The sequence below is a fragment of the Crocodylus siamensis genome, chromosome 1 (genome assembly GCF_052110815.1).
Source record: "Crocodylus siamensis isolate JL-2025a chromosome 1, ASM5211081v1, whole genome shotgun sequence".
NCBI lineage: Eukaryota > Metazoa > Chordata > Crocodylia > Crocodylidae > Crocodylus > Crocodylus siamensis.
Genome location: NC_143395.1, coordinates 342,498,978 through 342,523,086, shown reverse-complemented (window position 1 = coordinate 342,523,086; position 24,109 = coordinate 342,498,978). Strand labels below are relative to the sequence as shown.

General features: G+C 41.6%; 1 long non-coding RNA gene across 1 annotated transcript; it reads right to left on the bottom strand.

The window, feature by feature from the left end:
• Positions 1-830: 830 nt before the first annotated feature.
• LOC149874909 (uncharacterized) lies at positions 831-23,647 on the bottom strand. The gene is made up of 3 exons (XR_016439982.1): positions 23,619-23,647; positions 13,620-13,743; positions 831-1,121 (listed from the first exon to the last, which is right to left on the bottom strand). It is a non-coding gene; the product is annotated as an uncharacterized LOC149874909 (long non-coding RNA).
• Positions 23,648-24,109: the final 462 nt, after the last annotated feature.

The window sequence follows — 24,109 nt, the reverse complement described above, 5'->3', positions numbered from 1 at the left end:
AGGTTCATTCAAACCAGAACTGGAAAACAGGTACCCCTTGGTTTTTGATCCAGTCTGGGACAAAAACCATGTTTGGTTTTGGTCCATATCTTGTCCTCCAGTATAAAATGGTATACAAATAAATTAATAAAGATCACTACATATTATCATCATCAATAATTAATATGCTGTGTGTATGAAAATGCAGTTGTAATGGTTGGATACTATTTCAACTAATTTTCAAAAGAGAGGTAAAATATTGCCAGTTTAAACAGACCACTTGGAAGCAACTTAGAAGAGAATACATTCTACATATAATCTAAATAGTATCAATACATTAATCAAAAACACCTACAATATTCTCTGCAGAGAATAAAAACCATGTCAGTATAATTCCTTGTATTTTAACCCAGCTCCCCATCAAATTATACAAATTATCCTGTCAAAGCTTGATGCTCTCAGGGAAAAGACAAGCTGCTTTTTTGCATTTTTCAGACTGAAAATACACCTCTTGTTTCTCTCCTCCATTGCTTGTTTTGTACTCTTGGAAAAATGATGAGCAACCCCCTTTCAATGGAAATTCCTGCATAATGTAAAAATGCAAAACAAGTGAACTTTTCCCCCTCAACAAATATAAACACATTCTACTTGAAGGTACAGTTATAAAATATCAAAGATATGATTAAAGAATTCCATATGGGTTCATTACAGCCTTTAATTTCTGGTAAACTAATAAATATTTCCAGCTCATTTAAAAAAATGATCTCACAACATTACACAGGAAGAAAGAAAATATTACTGTTTGGGTCTCTGATAGGATATTAGCAAAAAGAAAATCTGTGCCAGATATGCAAGTCAATAAGCATAGAAACCCATAAAGTATATCAAGTCCGGACAAAAATATAACAAGCAAAAGCAGAAAATCACTTAAACTACAGCAGAGCAATGGTAGACCCATAAATAACTGTTATGCTACAAGCCAAGGCAAAAACCTCAGAAACACATTGTCAGAGATCTACAATTAAGACTGAAAAAGAGGACAATAACAATAAAATAAAAAGCTTTTTACAGAATTCTAATGAAGAAAACAACACAAGGGTCCAATAAGAAGTCAGATGAGGTCATACTATACAGAGGAAGAGCTGTAATGAAAGAAAACAGGAAAGAAGTCATCTATAGTGCAATTCAACGTAAAACATACATATTTAATTAACATGAAAGCGAATTGCCAGGATACTGTGCTGTCTGCCTTTTGCACATATACCTATTCCTACATCTATGTGTAAGAATAGTTGTATGACTTATGTATTACCTTGGACAAACAAATCTAGCACCTGTTCAAGACATGAGTTACTCTGATGCTGTAGCATGTAGCAATGTGAGAAAGGTCTTTCCCTGGTTGAGAATACCTCAGAGTATTCAGGAAAGGGAAACAAGGCCATCCATAGCACATAGACATCACATGGATTTTGGATACTGTATATGCAGATTTAGAGTATCTCCAGTTGAGTACCTTAGCTAATTTTAACATCATTCCTATTCTTGAAAATCCCAAATTAGGATTGCAATGAACACATTTCAAACTTGTAAGGCATAGCAAGCTCTGAGTGTCCAATAAGTTGCATTTGAAATGAAGATCTGCTAGATTTGAGTTGATAAATAGCCTTACTCCTGCCTCCATTAGAGTTAATGGCAAATCTCCCCTGGACTTCACAAAGGGAAGGACAGAACTCTGGAAATTACAAGACAGAAATTGAGAGGACCATAACATTATAGAAGCATTTTTTTCTATAGATCCATTTTACCTCCTCATCAATGAAAGGTTATATTTACAGTTGTAGGGATTTTAGTTTATTACTTTGCTTCTTGTCTTGCCAGTTCGAAAGTACAAATATTCTGGGAAAATAAAAAAAAAACTGGAACAGGTTACACAGACAGCTTGTGGAATCTCCATCCTTAGAGGTCTTTAAGACCTGGATAGACAAAGCCTTGGTTGGAATGATCTAGTTGGGGATGATCATGCTTTGAGCAGGGGGTTGGACAGGATGACCTGCTGAGATCCTTCCAACCCTAATTTTCTATCATTCTATATGCCATGATGAATACATGGTCATTTAATGACCTCTTGGAAGACTCATGGTTCTCATCTGAAATAATCCCTGATACAATTGTTGGCAAACTGGCAAGTATGGCCATCATGTATCAATTATTATTGCAAGTTGTATGCATTTGATTCAGAAGATTTTGAAATATGCATTGCTAAACTGTTACAATTATTATTAGGGGGGGGGAAACTCATTATAAGCAGGGATCCTGATTTTCTCTGATAAAAAAATCCCCAATTTTCAGATTAAAAAAACAAACCCAAATCCACATTTTTCCATTATTTCCATGGTGGGACTCCATCCCAGCCCCCTCCCCTATCCCCTGTCATTCTTGACAGGCAATTGGCAATATGTGTGTGTTTGCCAATTGCCCATCAAGCAGTTGATAGCCAGTTTGCTTGTGTGTGTGTGTGTATACATATACATACATACATATTATATATTATATATATGTATACATATATATATACACACACACATATATATACACACACATACACATTTACATATGTATATATACACATATACACACATATATACACACACATACACACACACACTAGCAAACTGTCCATCAAGAATGATGGGGGGCAGGAGTGGGGAGGGGGCTGGGATGGAGTGCTACCACCTAATGCCCCATTCTGCTGATTTTCTGCCTCTTGCAGGGACCGGGGTGAGAGAGTCAAGGCAGTGCCATTGGCCTCAGCTCCCCCACCCTCTGTCTGGTCCTTGGCACTGCTTCAGAATCATGGTGATGCTCCTCCACACTTGGAGCACTCTGATTGGCTGTTTCTTCCAGCCAGCCAGAGTCTGAATAAAGCATTACAGACAGACAGACAGACTTAGGCTTTCATAGCATTAGAATATATAGGGGTGTTTCATTTTAATCATGGAAAAATGTGGATTTTGGGTTACTTTTTTTATTCTGAAAATTGGGGAGGAATATTGTGGGGTGGGATTTTCTTCAAGGGTTCCACCTTGAAGAGTATTGTATAATGGTGGATTATTCTGATCTTCCTAGTGGTGTTATTGCCTTTATACCCCACAGCAGGAAACAACAACAGCTAAAAGCCCCAAAACAAGGAAAACTACTGTAAATTTGGAAACCTATAATTATAAATCCTGGTTTTCTCTGATATAAAAAAATACCTAATTTTCAAATTAAAATTAAAAACACTTTAAAAATCCACAATTTTCAGATTTAAAAAATGTCGCTTTGGGGTTCCTTTTTTTTAAACCCAGAAATTGGGGATTTTTTTTTAATCAGAGAAAACCAGGATCCCGGATTATAAATTTCCCATTTCTCATACTGTTTTCCTTGTTTTGGGGTCTTTAGCTATTGTTTCGTGCTGTGGGAGGTAAAGGAAATAGCACCACTAGGAAGATCAGAAAAATCAGCTGTTACACAATACTCTAATTCGGTGGTAGAACCCTTGAGGATAAGGCACACAGTGGTTAGAAAAGATCAGCTTTGTGAAAGAGTTTATATTTGTAGTCTTTGTAATCTTAGAACACAATGTTCTTTGCTCTCTGCAGTTTCTTTCACAGTTGTTTTTTTCGTTGTTTAGTTTTCCTTAAAGGATAGGTAGGAGGTACACTCTGTTATGCTCTATTGCTACTGCAACTGATGTTTGTGTTGTTTTAAAATTCCAATTAATCTACTGTATCCATTTGAATTGCACTGCCCTGTTTACTTCCTTCCTGGAACGGACACTAAAGTAAAGATCATTTACTTCACTATTGCCCTCTAAATTAAACCAGGAAGTCTGACACTCCCAAGTCTTCCTTTAGTACTGAAGTTAGGTCATAGAATTAATCATAAGGAAGTAGGACCGGAAGGGACTTCCTGATGTCATCTAGTCCAACCACTTGCCTGAGGCAGGATCATCCCTATCCAAACCATCCCATAAAAACCATAATCTAAACACTACAATAGACTGTATATACAATACACTGCATCTAAACTCTACAAAGATTACCAGCAACCCTGATACAACACAGACCAAACACGCTAACCTGCCATGGGTAAAACAACCATGACAGCCAACATCCTACTTCTATGAAGCATGATCAATCTGACCATGGGCTAAAATTCCTTCCTGACCCCAAATATGGTGATCAGTCTGACCCAGAGTGGAGGGGTAAGATATCCTAGCCAGGAACTACAGGCTTTGGTTTCAGCAGGAGCATTGGCACACCCCAGTCAAAATCCCCAGCCTGGGCTGTAGCCAACACCCAATGCCTCTGAAGAAGGCTTAAAAACACCCTGCCACATATAGCAGAAAAGGACAGGAGCAACCAGCCAATCCCAGACACATGGAAAATACCCCTAGTAGAACAGAGGCATAGCTATGCCTAGATCATTCCCTACCAGTGGCTGTCTAACCTCTTCTTGAAGACCTCCAGTGATGGAGAGTCCACAACCTCCCTAGGCAGTCTATTCCACTTCCCCTCTATTCTAACAGTGAAGAAGTTTTTTTCCCCCAGATACCATTTAGCTATCTTTTATCTTGGCTAATGGCTCTTCCACTCAACCATACAGCTGTAACAGTTAATAGAATATATGCATTTATGTCTAATAGGTCCCCCTCTACATGTTACAAGTATCAAGCAATAAACTAGTTAATCGCACAATTAACTTAAGACCAGCTACACATGCACAGTAGCTATATCACACAATAAAAGCTCCAATCAGCTATAAAATTAGACCTCAAAAATGTGTACTAACTTTATAGCTGGTTGCATGTAGTAGGATAGATTGATAGATTGTAAGGACAGAAGGGACCTCGGAAGATCATCAGGTCCAGCCCCCTGCACCAAGCAGGAAAGAAATTGGGGGTCAGGTGACCCCAGAAAAGTGAGTGTCCAGGCTCCTCTTGAAGATTTCCAGGGTAGGTGATTGCACCACCTGTGAAGGGAGTCATGTCTCCTGCAGCTGGAACCCCACATGGGTGTACTGTGCCCAGCTGCAGGGGTGTGCGGTGCCCAGCATGAAACTCCTGGGCCCTGGGGATCATGGCTGCTGTGATCCCCAGGGCTCAGAGATGCATGAAACCCCCAACCTACACAAGGCTCTGGATCCTGGCAGTGCATGTGGCACAGCAGGGAACAAGAGCCCATTTACCTGGTTGGCTCTTGGTCCCTGCTACGTGTCAGGTGCAGCTGGGACCTGGAGCCCTGTCCACTGTGAGATTCTTAGTCCCTGCTGCTTGTGGCCCCTGCAGCTGGGAGGCCCCTCATCAAAGGGAGCTCCCAGCCATGGGAGCCTGCTTCTTGTCAGTGCAGGGGGAGCCCAGGATCTGACTCCCCTTACACTGGCGATAAGGTGTGATGGGATCGAATGTGCAATCTCATGATTGTGTGCCCTGCCATTTATATGTAGCACAGCAGGAGGTACAATTGTGTGGAACATGCATTAGATCCAATTCTGCTTTTACCTGCATGTGTATAGGAGGCTGTACTGAATTAAAGTAACTGTTGCTTTGCTGCCTAACTTTAAGCACATGGATATTAAACTTTTAGTGACTGTTTATTAATTTGGGGATATTAAAACATGAGACCCTGTCTCATGATGGAACTAAATAGTTCCATGACTATTTAGGAATAAAGAATGTTCATAGCAGAACTGCAACATTCCTGGGCAACTGGACAACTGTTCCCGGGGGGGGAGAGAAAGAAACCAGCCATTCCCATCTTGGAAAGAATCACTGTATTACACAAGGAAGGCGCAGAGATTTTCGAGAGTATAAAGGTACAATCTGTAGTGTCTTAAGCAATTTCCAGGTTATTTTAACCAATTCATTTTTTGCCTCAGGATGTAAGAAAACAAACACACCTTAAAAAGCAGATTTAAAACACACACTCATGTCTATCTGGAAAAAAACTTTGTGATTGATTAAAATTCAAGCTATCTGTTGAAAGACCAGATCACAGCAACCACAATGATTGCAATTACAACAACTACAATGATTCCAATTCCAGCTATGAGGAGGTGGTTTTTTTTGGGGGGGGGGGGAGGGGGGCGTGTTTTTGATTCTGTTTTTTGCTTTAAAGCACTCTCCACTGTTTTCATATTTTTGCTCAGTAGAATTTTCTCTTGTTCCAGCTCCTGGGACATACTTGAGACAAATAATACTATTCTCCTATTGACTCAGTCTCTAAAATAATAAACAATGTAAATGTGCAGCACTACTGACATCAGATACACCAACTGAGGATAGGGATCAAAGTACTGATAGTTTTGCATTTATATATTCTGTTTTGAGTTTATAAACTTTCTGGGCCAGAAAATTAAAGCAGACAAACACTGAAAAAGTAGTCTACACATATGCAAAACAATGCAAATTTTGTAAAATGCATTACACTTTTTTCATGCCCTTTCTGCAAATATTCAGTTCCTTAGTTTATGAGCACAACTGATCAACTGCAGGAATACATGTTCAGAGAAACTGAATAACAGTCATAAATGTAAGTTATTGGGGTGGAGATTTGTAACATCCAGTCAGTGCAAAAAGCTTACCATTTGCTCTATATAGCCAATGAAAAGGGACCAACACTTTTTATATATTGACTATGTAATGTTCACAAATCCTTTGCATGTGCTCCTTTGCATGTGCTCTCAGATAGACTGACTTTTGACCACATATGATCAGCAGTTTTTAAAGTCATCCTGAAAATAATTTTTTACAGAATTTTAAGTAATGACCATATTTGGGGAAAAAATGTAAATTGTTCATGGACAATTACAAAAAAGAAAAGTTAACACTAATTGAGTAAATCATTCTCTGTGCATTGTTTCATAAATCTATAGATAAATTACACTAGATATCAGGCAGCTAACTAGTTAGCAAGGTTGATTGTTCTTTGGCTATGATTAAGCGGTCTGCCTATTTTTTCTTCCTTTTACTGCTGTTCCACTTTGAGCTTCTCTCAGTAAACGTGCTTTGGTGGTAGCAAGTGGTAAACATTTCCTTTTAGCATTCTCAGTACTTGAGTCCTCTTGTTTATTGCAATTTAACTATCAAGTTAGTGAGTTAAAGTCACTGAAAGTCATTATCCAGGCAGTCCAGGTATATTGACTGAAAAGTAACCCCCTTGTCAATCTCCTTATGGAAATGTGACAACAGAGGCTAAGCAAAACTGCCACTCTTAACAATTTGGATTATATCCATGACATTAGGAACTGAATTTATGATACTCAAGCCTGAGACATTTTCTTTGGGAAACCAGAGATCTTTTGTAAAGTGCCTGTTTAAAATCTTAACTCATACAGAATCCCACATCACATGTTCCTGACTGAGTCCATAATGCAGTTCCTACCTAAGATCCTTACCAAGGTTTACATACTTTCTCCATGCATCTATGATCTGGTGCCAGCACAGCCACTTAAATATTGCTCTTGCTTTTTTATTTTTTGGAATAAACTTCATCAGGTTTCAAAAAACAAAGTCTCTGTTATTTTTATGTTTCTCAAAGAAGACATATGATTTCTATCCCCATTGCTGCAATCCCTCTTGCGTACATTAATTTAAAATTAAATCATTTAATTGTTTAGGAAAATCAGCATTTGGTGAAAGTTTCCTCCCATTCAGGGCACTGAATGAGTCAAGCAAAGTGTTTCAAAATGAGTTTACTTCTTACCCCTGTCATATGACAATGGTAAAAAAAAAGAGTTGATTCCTTCCAACACTGAACAAGGAGATTTATCAGAAGAAGGAAAGCAGTGGTATCCTTAAAGTCAAACATGCCCTCTCTATTTCCTTGCAGAGCTTCTGCATAGTAGCTATATTTAACTCTTACTGCCTGGTTTTCTGATACAGACTTAAAAACCAGTGCATATCTCACTAGACATTCTCAGGAGGGACTGTAGATAAAATGTTAATAGAATCTCCTATGCCCCCTCAGACAGTCCTGTTGGTTTCAGCTGGACATAGTAGAACTGCAGTAGCAAACCACAATCTAGGATTATATATTTAATTTATAGTTCTTTGAGGCTAGGACCATGCTTTTAATGCTGTAAAGGCACCTAACATATTTGGGAAACTACCATGACTGAGAATGAAATGACAACAACCAAACCAATAATAATATGCAAATTAGATTTGGAGAGACCTAAAAATCTGATTTATTGCTAACAAAAATCCTCTTTTGTAAAATTAAAAAAACAACCAGGCAGACTTGCCCCACATTTATAGTTACCTTTTATTCCAGTTGTGCTGGGTCTTGTTTTGGAAAATATCAGTAATTAAAAAAATAATTTTTAACCTCTATTTTCTTATGTTCATTTTTAAGAAATTTACTTTTGGACAGGCAAAGTTTTAAAATTTAAATTTAAAAACTTTTTTTAACACTACATTTCATAAAACCTTTAAGGTATAATATCTCTTTAACACTGAGGATCAGTAATAATACTTTCCAAAACATGCAGTAGTAATTTCCTAGAAAATACTTCAAAGCAGCATACATGAAAAAAGGAAACTACCTGAAGAAATCAACTAAAAGCTTCCTGTGAGACTATACCTCTCTACACTCCACAGGTGGTAACTGTCATGATCAATGGATTCAATAAATAAAGGCACTGTCGTGGGACGGGGTTCCCAGGGATGGCCATGGGCCCCCTAGGGCCCCTTAACCATGCCAATTTGGCCCAATGAGCACCCTCTTTCTCACCCGCCATGTCTCGTTGGCAATAATTATGAATGGGGAGGCTGCCTTCAAGTTTTCATTGGGCATAGTCCTGCTGGACCCCGCTGAACACTGTGGGTTCTTGGAACCCTTTTGGGTACTGCACAAAAATGGTTTCCTCTGGGGGCACCTTCAGCCTTATGGGCTAGATGCGTGGCTCCAAACCATCCCTTTTCCATGCCCAAAGCCTCACAGATAGCATTCACACAGTGTCCCTCTGAGGCCTTATTTTGACTTGGCCTCTGGTCATCACAGCCCAGTCTCTCTCTTTCTGCACCCGGACTGGCACTGGGGTCTGTGCACCCTGGATACTGTACCCACACTGGCACTGGGGTCCGTGCACTGTAGTGGGCCCCCCCAGTGAGGCCTTCTCCTTTCCCAATAACCTCAACCTGATCTTCCAGTTTATAAACAGAAATCAAAATACTAGCCCCTGGGCTATAACATAATGCAAGCAGCTCAGGGTGTGCTCTGTCCCTTTAAATGAATCATCCTTCCCCCAGCACTACATGGCTTGTAGGCCAGGGTCTGGTGAGCTCCTGAAGTCCCTTAACCTTACCAGGAGCAGGAGATGGGCTGTCAAGCCTCTTCATTTAGCTTCCTCTAGGAGTGCTCCTTCCCCCTTAGCTGCTGGCAGAGAATTTCCCCTCTGGTCCGAGCCCTGGGGCTTATATACGTCCCAGGCCCTTCCTCTTCCAGTCAGCTGACCACCTGCAGGTGCAGGCTAATGCCCTCATTCCTGCTGCCATGGTAACTTGCAGCTGAGAGGTTCCTGACTGCAGCTGAGAGGTTTCAGCCCTTAAAGGAGCAGGCACCTTGGTGCCCTGTGACAGGCATACATGAATGAGAAAAATTAAATAAACTTTATTGTGGAGCAGCAGACAACATTTGTAGACCATTGTTCTCTCTCTCTCACTAACTAGCTGCTCCCTAACTGAGAGACCATATCCCAATTCCAAGTTATTCAGTATCCAATTAGGGAGCATCTCTGAGGGTGCTGAAAGATGTGCAGCTCCCTGCAGTACTTCATGGTGCTTCACAGGAAGTGCCATAAATTACAGCAATCCCCCAGACCCAACAGATGTTTGCTGTTGGGTTCTGGGGGTTGAGGGATCAAGCTGCAGTTTGGAGTGGCTGTGAGTCTGCAGCCAATCTACTCTAGCCCTGCCCCCCTCTCCTCCCAGTCCCAGTGCTGGCTTCAGAATGGGAGGGGGAAGGAAGCAGAGGGAGCTTGGTCTGGGGTTTGCCCAGCCTGTGCTGGCGAATGGGGTGGGTGGATTGGAGCCCTCCCACCTCCAGGGGGTTCCAATCCACCTGCCCCATGCTACAGCACAGGCTGGGCAAGCTCCAGGCCGAACTCCCTCTGCTCCTTTCCCCATGCTCCTGCTGCTTGTTGACACAAGTCAATAAAGGCACTAGGGTTCAGATTGTTGCAAGATCTGGCCCTTTTAAAGGGCTCTTCAGTCATGCACTTCTGTAAGGGCATAGGTGTAGAACATTTTGGGGGGCTGATCATGTGACAAAATGTCCGTTGTGTCAGTGTCCTGAGTTATAGATTCTTTCACTACAATAAATCCTCTTTGATGGTCTTGCTCTTCCACTTGTCAGGTTATCCTTTCTACTACATTTCTCTTATCTGTTATCTCCTGACCTGATAATGTCTCTTAAATCCTGTTATTCACATTGGAGTTTTGAACAGGTCTTTTGTTCTATCTTCTATATAGCTCAAACTGGGTCTGTTATTTTCTCAGAAACCTGAGGAAGGGTACTTCATACTGGAAAACTTGTCTATATCCTTCCAAACGATACAATTGGTCAAATAAAAGATATTTTATTTTCACATTTTTCCTGGAAAATCATGGATGCAGCATCACCCAGCTCTATGACACAGTTTCCAGTTGTCTTTTAAATGGTCCTAAAAGCTCAGTGATCCTCATAGCTATTAGGATCTCATCACCTGGGTGCACTATAAGCTAAAGCTTTTATACCTCCCAAATGGATCTGTCTGATTTGGAGATGCATCACCCTCTCCTACAATTGTTTGGTAGAACTGTATATATTTAAAATAACTGATAGGGACAATAGAGCATTAAAGTATAGCTCTAAGCTGAAATGTGCCTATGTAACTATTGTACCTTTTGACTCAACAGAGTTGTACTTTAGATGGTGCTAGATTTTCTTCTTGAATAAAAATTGGTCATTGAAATCATTACTTTTAACGCTGATTCTTGTTAATCTTTTGATCTCTAACACATACAAATTATTGAGAATGTATACTTTGTTAGAAAACATGCTAACAATTTAGTAATCAATGTAGAAAGAAAGAAACTGAAAACACATAATGGATAAGCTAGGATCCACCCTAGCAGCAACATTCTTATTAAAATCATATTAGCTGCCATGTTAACAAACACATCAATACAATCTAATTAATTTTCCCCAGTGTAAACATGGCTTTGCCTTTAGATAAAATGTTTTTTATTTTCCCCAGTGCGTAGCCTTTACTGAATTCATTTAAATAAGGGGTTTGTTGCAAAGAGCCAGAAAGCTCATTTCTTTGCATAGAAATCTACCTGAGGACACCCCCAGGGAAATCTAGGGAAGTGGTTTTTCAACTTTCTAAAGTCACAGAAGCCTTTTGTATCACCACTTCTGCAGCAAATTCCTGTCCTATCATGTGAGTCAGGCAAATGACCACAGTGGCACACCACCTTCTGGCCCACTCCATTACCCACAACCCCTTTGTAGAACCCCTGATGACCTACCACAGAACTTCAGGGTTCCTCAGAACACTGTTTGAAAACCCCAATCTAGGGAAATGAGACTTCACATAAGAAGTGAGTAAGTGTTGGAAATCTATGAAGAACCTTGTAAATCAAAACAGTTGCACACATTCCACAGAAAGCTACTGTTGGACATAAAAGCATAAAGAGATTGGAGGAATCATTGTTACAACCCAACACAAAACATGAGCGGCTGTATCTGTAATGTACTGAAGCTACCTTATAGAATGTTCAAAGTTAAAAAGAAAATATTACAATGCTTCCCTTGTGTACCTATTTGGTCTTGAACATCCAGCCACGTGCTATGCAGCCCCGGATACTCGGGTTGTCCACCAGTCCATCCCTGTGGTCCTGCTGAGTAGGTGTCTCTTCCCTGGATAGTGTCTCCCCCAATCTTGCCCTTACACCCCGCCTTGACAAGTCCTGATGTCCTTCGGCCAAGTTCCCGACAGTTGAGGCTCCACACCCCTTTTCAGAAGCAGGCTATAGGCAGCTGGGACAAACCCAAACTCCACCCACCGTGCCTCACAGCCATCTAGCCTTTCCTGTAACTGTAAACCCCCTTTGGGTTTAAACACCACTTGGGCTCCTCACCTGGCAACCCCTCCAGAAGTGGGAAATGAAAAAAAAAATACCAACAACAGAGAAATGCAAAGTTACTAAGGGAGGCCCTCTGCCCCCTTTTCCGAATGCTCCCACAGCCTGCCCTACAACAACAGGCCGAGGTACCTAAGGCCCCCTAGCAAGCCCTAAACTGGGTCCTGCTGGCTACAGCGTCCTCCTCTCCACTCTTTGCCCAGCCTGTGGGTTCGCTGGACCCTCTGTGGTCCCTCTCGGCATGTCCTCCCCACGTCTCCTGGTGGGGGCGGCTCTATAGTGTTGGGGGCCATCTTCCACCGCCCTTCCTGCTGCTCATTCCCTTCAGCCCCCACCTGGGGCACCTCCTTGAGCCCTCCCGGGGCCTTTACAGTCCCACCTGATCTGGCATTTTGGCTTCTGCTGGCTCTTTTGGCTCTTTGGTGGTAACCTGGGCTTCAAGCTCCTCTGGTTCTTCCCAGCCCCCTGGTCCTGGTTCCCAGTCTGGATGAGGTGCCTCTGCTCCCTCATGCCCTGCATTGCTGCCAGCGGCATCTTCCCCGTGGCGGGCTTCACTGCGTCCTCCTGTGCTGCGGGAGGCAGTTTCCCATGCTTCTCCCCCTTGTGGGGGCTCTGGGTGAGACTTCCCGGCAGGGGCTCCTGTGGGTCTCTCCCCTGCTCTCACGCCAGCAGCAACTTTTATTTCCCCCAGCCGGTTTCTGCCATTTGCCTTATCAATTGGCCACAGCTGTATAAAGTCATGGCTAACAAGCCACTGAGGTCCTGCCACTATTTCCGGCTTTGCTCTGGCTCCCGCTACAGGTAAGAAGTTTCCTGTTTCTTTCTTTCTCCTTTTATCTTCCCTGGCCAGTTCCTGCTCCCAGGATTCCCCCCTGGCTTCTCATGGTCTGCCCTTCTGTTTCTCCCCGTGACACCTTGACAAGAAAAAAGTACAATGAAGAAGTGAACTGCAATCTGTTTTTTGTTTTGGAACGTTCTTCTAGATGTTGAGATGAGTGAGTTTGTGCTGGAATAGAAACCACACTCAATGATGTTATGTTTTTAATCACAGTTACAGAAGACAACACATACTAAGCCACGCTTTCTTGACACAGAAAGGCCCAGTGACTTCCTCCTTGCTGGTAGTAACACGATTACATCAGTACCAACTACTTATCCAACAGTGCTACAACTTGCAATCTAAGAGATGCATGACCAATCGTAAAAACACAGTATTGAAAAGGGTTTCCTGGGCTATTGGATCCAGGTGCCCCTTATAGCCTACCATTTATCTACAGAGTCTGCTTGATGGTCTACTCTTCCTTGTCTTCAACACCACAGCTACAAAGCACTGTGGGGTGGGGGCAAACAAAATATGACCTTATAGATAAAGAGCAGGGAAACAAGGACAGTACCAATCTTTCAAAGCCTGGGAACTGCAAAAGCAGTAAAATTATGATATTAGTATAACAGACATTGAAGAGTTGCTTACCTGACCAGAGGGTGCCCCACAATGGGGCTTGTATCTTTGGAGACACTGTATTAGGGCAAAGGAAATTTGTCCCAATGAAGACCTTGTATTCAGAGCAAAATGAAGCAGTCTCAGACAGGAACATCTGGATAAAGGGAAAGGGAAATTTGTTTCAATGGGGACCCTGTGCTTAGGGGAAAATAAAGGTGTCCTGGACAGGGACAGCTTGAAAAAGGTAAAGAATGGAAAAACCACAGCCAGGGGTTTGAAAACAGAGATGGACAGTTAGGGAGAGTCTCAGGATTGGCTGGGAGGATTTCTTTAAAAGTGGGGGAGTTTTCCCCACCCAGTTTGTCAGTGTGACCTAAAGGGAGTGCATGGGCTGCAGGAGCCAAACCCAGCATACCCAGTTGTTCACCTATGGGAGAAGTGTATCTGCTTTAGCTTGCAGCATTGTCTCTGTCCTCTGCTACCAATTTCTGGTAGTAGGCCTGGAGTTCTCTCAGCCCCATTTTCACACAGCCCACTACCTCTATGTCTGTTTGTCTGTACAGCAGGAGGTTCCTGGCCTTCCACAGGGCACTCCTGATGCAGGATACAAACTGGTCAAAATGGGGCGATGAGCTCCCCTGGTGTTTGGCGAGGTGCCCGTGCAGTGCTGCTTCACTGGTTAGCCAGCTGATGCCAGTCGCCACTTTACAGAGCTGTTTCACCCTTTTCCATACCTCCTTGGTGCAGGTGCAGCGCCAGAGGAGGTGCTCAATTGTCTTGGTGGCCCCGTGGCAGTTGGGCCACGGGCAGCTGGGTCTCCCCAACTGTCCCTCTCTATGTCTCCGGGCCCTTACTGGTAGAGCTCGGTGGGCTATAAGTCAGTTCAGGTCCCTATCTTTGTGCAGTTCCTTGCAGTGGATGCACTTTCACAATGCTTGGCATGCATTGCCCAGTAACAGGTCCACGGGCAATGTGATGTCCTTTAGTTTCACCATCTCTTGGATCTTCCTGTGGCTTCTCATGGTCACCGGGCCCGTGTTCTGCCATGTGACACAGAATCATACAACCCCACTCCCGAGTGAAGAAGGGAGCGAAGGCAGCGGAGAAGAGGAACAGATAAGGAAAACAGAGGACAGCAATAGCAGCAGTGGGACCTGGAGCAGCAGAAGCTGGAGCAACAACAACAGAGAGGGCACTTGAACTGATTATGTGACACCAGAAGTGGGGCAAGGGTGGGAAGGAAGGAAGGGTCAGTCTGAGGGACCAGCAGAGACTTATTTTGTTTTGTGTGTGTTGTGCACGTTTGCAGATATTGTAATAGGTTGGCCAGCGGGCCTTTGTACGGTTGCGTGGATGTGCGGGTGCATGAGTGCAGATTTCTGTAATGGGAAAGGTTTAATGCTTTTGTGGTATAATAGGTAGAGTGTAGATATATATTACCTTATATAGAGAGAGACACATATTTTTACAAAAAAAAAATCTACTTTAGCCTGCGGCCCAAGTTGTATGGCCCACTATGCAGGAGCCACAGCCTGGGGCAGTATACATTGTGCGTTGCAGGGACCCAGACATGAAAGCAGCTGCCAACATTGTGGTATTGCCTGAGCCAATGTGGGAGGACCCCAGCCACATAGGGCCCACTATGGTTTAGTGGGAGGAGCTGGGGATTGTCTGTAAATTCATTGTGCATAAGGGTCATTAATAGTGCTTGTAAATAAGTATCCAGTAGCTCATGCTGTAAATATTAAGCAATTTATTTATTACTGCTTCAGTATCTAATTACTGTTTATGCTTCTCCTTTAAGCTGTATCACACCTGAGAGGTTATCAGCAGGGATCCTGGTTTTCTCTGATTTAAAAAAATCCCCAATTTTGTGTTAAAAAAAAGTAATCCCAAATCCACTAATATATATAAATACTTTTTTTTTTTTTTTTTACCAGAAAATTGGGGATTTTTTTTATATCAGAGAAAACCAGGATCTCTGGTTATCAGGTTGTGAACCCTATAGGAACCCAAATGACTATCTCCGTACTGCCAGTGCTCCTTTTGTGCACTGTATATAGAGTTATCTTGGTAGCAATTTGTATGAACTTTAGTTATATCTTATTCTGTATATAATAAAACTGTATACAACTAAATATGTGTAAATAATTATATCTGTGGTAGCAAAGGGTTTGTAACTGTAAAAGGCTGTCCCATTTTGGCTCCAAGGAGAGCCAAGTGAGGCTTACTCTACTGGACACCCCAGGATTCCAACACTCGGACATAGCACATGGGTAATGCCATGTGCCAGGGGTATATTAGTGTAAGCCTAGGAAATGGATCATGTCCTACAGTAGAGAGGAAGGCAAAATAAATAAAATAAAGTGGTTGAACTTCTACTTGTGGCTGTAAAGGAAACTGAGTCACCAGCCTCAAAACCAGTGAATGTCTCTTTTGACTATCAGGTATTTTTAAGTCATTTCAAACCTCAAGTTTAGGTAGTGTTAAAACAATGCATTCTAAACATGACTGAGGTTGGTCAAACTACACTGACTGAGCAGGTTATTTGAGCATCTGTGTAACTGTAGGTACATGGAAGTACATGAAACCCATCTTGTAAGTCAGGAACTTACCCTAAACCCTGGTTTTATGAACAGCAAAACTGTAAAACAGGGCAACCTTTTATGCCACAGGGAAGAGAATCTCACATTGACTACTTGACAAAATGACCTCAATTGTTGACAAGGCCACACAAATATACACTAAGTGGTTTTTTTAAGAACAGTATTGCCCCTGTGCTAATGTAATGGAATTTCCGGATGCACTCTTTTCTGGAGGTTGCACTTTTCAGGAATGACATCTGAGAACCTGACAGCAGCCAGCCTGAAGTCAGAAACAGACACAAGAAATGGTGCTGTGCTGCCAGTCAACAACCATTTCACTCATGGGCGCCTGAACACTTACTTGATTAAAAGCATCTGTTATTTGCTATCACTCCAACCAAGCAGTTAGATGTGCACATTTGCCATTTTAAATAAAGGTCCCATCCATTGTTTTAACTGCAGAATTTTGTTATGGGCTGGAATGCCCATGACTTCCCCAAATGATAATATACACTGATCACCAGTGATCCTGATTTTCTCTGATAAAAACCCCCCCCAATTTTTGGATTTAAAAAAGTAATCTAAAATATATATTTTTCTGTGATTAAAATGAAAAGCCACTGATATAGAGATAAAGTGGCATTTTGTTTTAGTCATGGAAAAATGTGGATTTGGGGTTACTTTTTCTAACTCAAAAATTGGGGATTTTTTTTGTAATCATAGAAAACCAGGATCCCTACTGATCACATGTTTGAGGTATGTAGGTATCAAGGAGCTTTAAAATGGTACAAAAGTACCATTAACTTATATGTAAAGTTAAGGAGACAGAGACAATGAGAAGAGATGTGACATCCCCAGAGTCATCAGCACAGGGCAGTGGCAGAAGTGTGAATAGGTCCCAGTTCTCCTGAGTCCATTGTTCCTCCCACCAAGGCCCATATACTTTAACTCGTCCTGTGTTGTTACGTGAAATACTGAATTCTGATAAGGAATAGAACTGGGAGGCACTTCCTGCTATTTCACACAATCATATCATATAATCTCTTTCATGAATAGTCAGCTGTTCAGTTAGGCTGTTATCTGAAATTTTATGAGCTTTTTAATGACATAAAGGAAGTGGCTTGGCAAACAAAGGCCATAGAGACAGCAATGTAGGGATTTGGCTGGGCGCCTGGGGCAAAGCAGAAGTGGTGACTTATAGTTTGTGACCATGAATGCACGGCTGCCAAAAGCAACTGCGTTTTTTTTGCGCACCTCCCCACAATTCGGTACCTGGAGTGGTTGCCCCTAACAAACCCCACTTTCCTCTAGTTATGCCATTATGTAGTGATGACACCATATACATATTGACTATATCAGGAAAATGAGTGAAAAAGAGAGAAAGAAGTATTCTGAGTTTGAGGAAAACCGCTGAAGAAAGCATATTTGTGAGAGGATGAGCAACTTTTTCATTAGTATAGTGTAGGTATCCCTGTCTCATAAGAATGGAAGAACATAACAACTGCCATTCAGTAGGCCAGACCATTTTGCCCAGTATCTGATGTCACACAGTTGCAGAGCATGGATGCTGAAAAGGAAAGTGAACTGTGAACTCATACCATGGGGTCTGATCATGGTTCAGTGATAGTGAGCATGCTGAATCCTAGTTACAGAGTTGGGTTTGATTCCTGATAAAGGAATGCTACTCTTCTGGGATGATTTAGGGATAGTGAATCCTGCACCTGTGTAGTGGCTGGACAGCCTGACCTCCTCCCATTGCTGTGATTCTTTAAGTTGAAGCTGAAGGCTAAGGTCTAATGTTATTAATGGAAAAGTGAATGCAATCCAAGACATGGGAAATGTGTAGAGTAATCAAAAAGGGTAGTCATTTGAAACAGAAAGTTTAAACAATGCATGACATTAAGGAGCCCTCAGGCTCAGCCCTTTCCTGGCAAGGTTATAGTGACAGGCTAGGCAGACTTATTTCATAATGACTCCTTGTTGGATGGACTAAGGGGAGGAAGTGGAAACAAGAAAATGTGACCAGGTGAGAGTTGACTGAGATACAGATGTTTGAAGTGTTGAATAAGAAAAAGCAATATGAATTAGTCACTAACAAGAGAGGAGGGGGTTCATGAGATCTTTAGGCAGAACAATTGTGCCTACACATCCATCCACGTTTTTATATGGTCACACCTTGCCATTATGTTTGAACAAGCCATTAGTGAATCATGGTAACGGAAAGGCTTTGGAAAAGTCTGTTTTAGTGCTTAAGGTGCCTATTTTGTGTTATCCCATTTACAGTTTCCTCTTTATGCCAAAGAACATTTCTGAAAAATACCTTGATCACCAAAGTAAACAAGAGAAAGTAAACATGGCAGTATTGGCTAGCCCAAATGCAGAGATATTTTGTGATTTAATCTAATAATATACTGACTTTGAAAATATTATGAAAAGAAATATATTCAGTACTTTGGAAAAAAAATATATTGTATGCATTTTCATTTTTAAGCACCCATGGAATGTTAATGGTGACAAAATATTTGTGTTCCATAGCTAGTATGTGAACATAAATATTTTCATAGTGAATTTATACAGTTTTATAGTGTTTGGGAACTTGCAAGTAAAATTAAATATATATTTAGGTCTGGTCTTCAGAAATTGTCATTAAAAGTGTTCTTTTGCAATGGAAAAAGCAAACACACTAATCATTTAGCCACATAAACATTGTTGAATAAGCACATTTTTGTACACTGCTGGTACTGAAGAAGTGAAGCGTGGTAAAGCACGCATTAGTTTAGAAGAGTTTCATTTACTCAGGAGGCTACAAAACCTTTGATAAATCCCACTGAATGTGGTATGTCTTTGTATGAGACCTTTACATATAAGACAAAATTTTAGAATGATCATATCATAACAATGATCTTGTGATTAAAAATTCAAAAGTTGTTGGCTAATAAAAGAATAACAATAATAATAATTTAGTTGGTGCTTTCCATCTTAATGCAGCTCAAAACACCTTCAAGCATAGAACCTAATCCCAGAAACACTTACCTGTGAGTGTAATATCATTTCCTGCAAAATTAAAGGTGCAACATTGGAAGCTAGTTGGATGACCCTTTTAATAAAGGTGCACTTTTATGACCCACTGTGGCGAGTTATTTTATTCAATGCATACTCTACATTATATCTTCAGGCATATATTTTTATTTTACTTTTGCTTCCACTCTTATGTTGTATGGCATTTGGATATTTGTTGCTATCATTTGTCTCAGAGGTCAGATTTATAAGAGGTGTGAATTGAGCTTAGAGTGCAGAATGCATTAGATTTGAAGAGGTTAAAACCATCCTTGAACACACAAACAAAATGCTGTATGTAGGAATTTTTAGAAAAATTGGAAAATCTCAAGAATTTGCATGTTATTGACATCCCTGTATAATTACCAGAGATCCTGGTTTTCGCTGATTAAAAAAAATGCCCAATTTTTGGATTAAAAAAGTAACCAAAAACCCACACTTTTCCATGATTAAAATTAAATGCCACCAATCTCTCTCTCTTTCTGTGCGTGTGTGTGTATATAAATATAATGTTGGTTTCTTTTAATTATGAAAAATGTGGATTTTGGGTTACTTTTTTTAATCCAAAAATTGGCGATTATTTTTTTTAACAGAGAAAACCAGATCCTTGGTAATTATAGTATTTACTCAATTATAAGATGAGCCCCCAACAATTAGGTTCTAGAGAGACTATTTATAAATTTGTTATAATTTTTCAGATATTGAATCTAATCATTGGAAGTTTCCCTTGAATTTGCCCCACTCCCACTGCTACAGCAGGGAAAATTAATCTGGGGAGGGGGGGAGAGATGAGGTAGTTCCCCCCCACCAACCCTTACTATCAGACCATGTTCCCCCTGAGCACAAAAAAGGGACACATTTGAAAGCACTGACCTATAGCTAAATTAGTACCCAAAGACTTAGTTCATCCAGACTTGATGCATGTTACCCTTCTTAAAATGACTGTAGGTTTTAGCACAGGTATTCCATAAATGCACTGCTAGGCAGCATTTTTATACCTAGTTACATATAGCACAAGCTATACATAATATTAGTTCAATGCCAAAAGGGCCATGATCAGGGATCCTGGTTTTCTGTGATTTAAAAAAATCCCCAATTTTTTATTTAAAAAAGTAACCCAAAATCCACATTAATTCTGTGATGAAAATGAAAAACCACTAATATATAGATATTTTAATTATGGAAAAATGTGGATTTTGGGTTATTTCTTGTGTATACACACACACACACACACACACACACACACACACACACTATATTATATACAGTGGTGTTTCATTTTAATCATGCAAAACTCTGGATTTTAGTTTACTTTTTTTAAACTGGGGAAAATTGGGGATTATTTTAAATCACAGAAAACCAGGATTCCTGCTTATTGTTTAGAAGTAAATATAGTTATCTGGGAGCTAGGGAAAAATTCCACTTCTTGGTTTTTATGGGTTTTGCAACCCTTCTTACTAAATGGTGTGGTTCATCACTTGAATGAGTTAGATTACAAGCAGTAGAAAAAGCTGTGAAGATGTCTAGTTAGGACATCTGATAGAAAGCAAGCAGGAGTGGAAGGACATACCTCAGACTCCAGCTTTAATAAGAGAATCTCTCAGAATGCTCTTCTGGAAAACATGTTATCCATTGACCAAACATAGGACGTAACTGACATCTGGGTTTTTCCATCCAGAAGCCTCAGCAGTTCAGAACAAAACAGCAGCACTCCACAACCACCAAGAAGCAGCACTACACTTCATGCACTGCCAGTAGTGTAAGCCTTCTGCCAAGGCTCCAGGTGGCACTACAAGGGCCAGGTTCCAATTTGGGGGTCTTGGCTCAAGCCCCCAGTCACAAATCTGGAAAAAGTAACCTTTACAAGTGGTCCTAAGTGGTGCCCACTTGCAAGCCATTTGTTATCAAGCAGAAAATAAAAGTTTATCAAAGGGAAATGAGAACAACAATATTTATCAAACACCACAACTATTAAACACCCAAAATAGCAAACACCGCTGGCTATTAAACACTACAGTTATAAAAATTTGGATGTCAGATACAGTCTCTGAAACTTCCCTTTCTCCCAGGAGTTGAGTACTATTTTACTCAATCAAGGAAGACTCTCTGAGGCTTGCAAGTGGGCTGTGTTGCTAGCTACTGCTCTGGGGTCGCTGCCAAGGTCACTTGCTGGTGTTGCTGTCATCTCGCTGTTCAAGATCAGCATGGAGGTGCATTGCCTGCTGCTGCTCTGTTGGGAGCCATGCTGCCTTCTGTTGCTTGGGTGCTCCACCACTCTTCAGGAACTCATCAAGCACCGTTCAGAGGTCACACTGCCTATGCCACACCACCACTCCTCATTGGGGTGCTAAAGCAACCCTTAGCTCTTCAGGTACTGAGTTACCTGTCAGCAGCCCACTAAGGCAGTGCGAAGCTTTGGGTGCTGATGCAATTCGGAGGAGATTCGGCCTGATTCAGTGGCTGAATCTCTGAATCCGAATCAAATCAGGAGACCAATTGAAAGGTCTGAATCCATTCAAAACTCTCCGAATTGGGTCAGAAAAGATTCAGAGAGCTTCGGCAATTAGGGCAGTTTCCACTCACTGGAGCACTCCATGCTGGTAAGTAGGGGGCGGGGGAGGGGAGGCTGGAAGAGGTGGGAGGGGACCATCGGAGGACCCCTGCCAGGCCCCATCCCCTGCCTGCTCCCCCAAGCCTTCTGAGCACCCCCAACCCCTGCCCACTCTCCCAGCCCCCCCCATGGCTGCCCCACCCAGCCTCAGCTCCCAGCCCTTTAAAAAAAAAAACAAAACAATCCCCACTCACCAGCTACTGCAGCAGCCTCAGGGCTTCTTGGGACACATGGCAGAGCCTCCCATGCAGCACAAGGTAGTGGGGGACAGTGGGAATTGCACCCCTCACCTGACAGAAGCCAGTGAGTCGGGGCTTTACAATTTTTTTTTAAAGGGCTACAAGCTGGGGAAGGCCATAGTGGGGCTAGGAGAGTGGGCGGAGGTCGGGGGACTCATGGCAGAGCACCCCCCAAGCAGCATGGGGCAGTGGAGGCAGCAGGGATCACCCCCCCACACACACCTGGCAGCAGCCAGCAAGGGCTCTTTAAATTTATTACTTTTTTTTTAACGAGCCATGAGCGGGGAGAGCAGGCAGGGCAGCCATTGAGAGCAGGCGGGGGATGGGGCCAATTCAGAGATTTGGCCGATTCGGCGGTGGCTGAATCTCTGAATCAGATTTGGCTAAACTGATTTGGGACAGCAATTTGAATCACCAAATTGAATCACCGTCCCCTGAATCGGCCGAATCCGAATCAAATACTAGCCACTTCGCACAGGCCTATACCCTAGATAGTTCAGAACTTGAACTGCTTGCCTGCCACTCAGGGATTTCAACTCTTGGTCTTGTAAGTAGGAAAGTTTCAGCTGTATTTTAGTAGAGCGGGGTTTATAAGCTTCAGCAAGAGTGCCCACACAGAGTGGCTCCAGTCTAAATCCCCCTGAACTTTCCAGACTCTCTTCTACTTAAATATATATTTCTATTTTTATATTTAAATTGTTGAATATTTGTGGGCCACCCCATTGCTTTATCCAGTACATAATTTAAGGGTGGGTGCTGCATTATCCCTGGCAGCAGCGGTGTCTCCCATAGGAGGATGCGAGTGAGGCTGATGATGGGACTACTTTTATACTGCTGGAGCCTCCAGGTCCTGCCAGCTCCACATCTGGATGAGCCTGTGCTGTTGGTAGGTAAGATTCTGCCCATCCTTTCACCTCTGTTGTGCCAAAATCAGCATACCCCCTTCACACCTAACCCTCTGTCACAGCTCTTCCAAGAGCTACCTATGTCTCTCTACACCAGAACTGGAAAATGTGGCAGGTGTTATTCATCCTTGATTGGTGATGAACGATAAATAGGAGGTAATCTGGATACTGCCAGTGTTATTGATGTATCTTGGGCACTCTAATAACAAAGTGTAAACTCAACACAAACATGTGAAACAAACCCCCTGGGTTCAGTATCTGAATATTAGGTTTTGATATTCTGAGGTGATTTTATGCCACATTAAAATGTTACTTACCACAGAACTGACTGAGTGGTGGATCCTCATTAGTTTAATATTTATGGCTCATATATTGGACTGCCAGTATCCTCACGCCTCAGGTAATTCTTGAATTACAGGAAAATTAAATATGCAAGCAGAAGTAAAAGGAGGCTTTATAAGCCTGTTTCAGCTTCATGTCCTTTGGGTTTCTAGTAGCTCTCCTCTGGGGGAATTATAAATCACTCAAAACAGATGAACCACCTTCCCAAATAATTTCATAACACAGAAAAGGCAGAAGTAGTTAATAAATCTTTCTGTTATGTGCTTGGAAGAATTAGCATGATCCCTTACCTCATCTTATCTTCTAGGGATGATGAAATACTTTCCATTCCATTAGTAACTAGAAAGGATATTAAACAGCAACTATTAAATGATACTTTAATCTGCAGAATGGGTTAACTTTCCTGGAAGAGTATTAAAAGAATTGGTTGAGAATCAATTTAAACTCTGAGTGTTGATTTTTATCAAATCTCAGAACACTGGAAAAGTTCCACAGGACTGGGAAGAAGCTAACATGGTGCCAAGATTTTTACATTGTAAATGGATGACTCAGATAATTATAAGTCTGTTGGCCTGACATTGATCTCAGGGCAAATTAATAGAGCAGGTAATTCAGGACTTGATTAATAAAGAATTAAAGAAAGGTTACATAATTGAAGCAAATCAGCATGGGTTATGTAAAACAGAATCATAGAATCATAGAAAATTAGGGTTGGAAGGGACCTCAGGAGGTCATCTAGTTCAGCCCCCCGCTCAAAGCAGGACAATCCCCAACTAAGCCA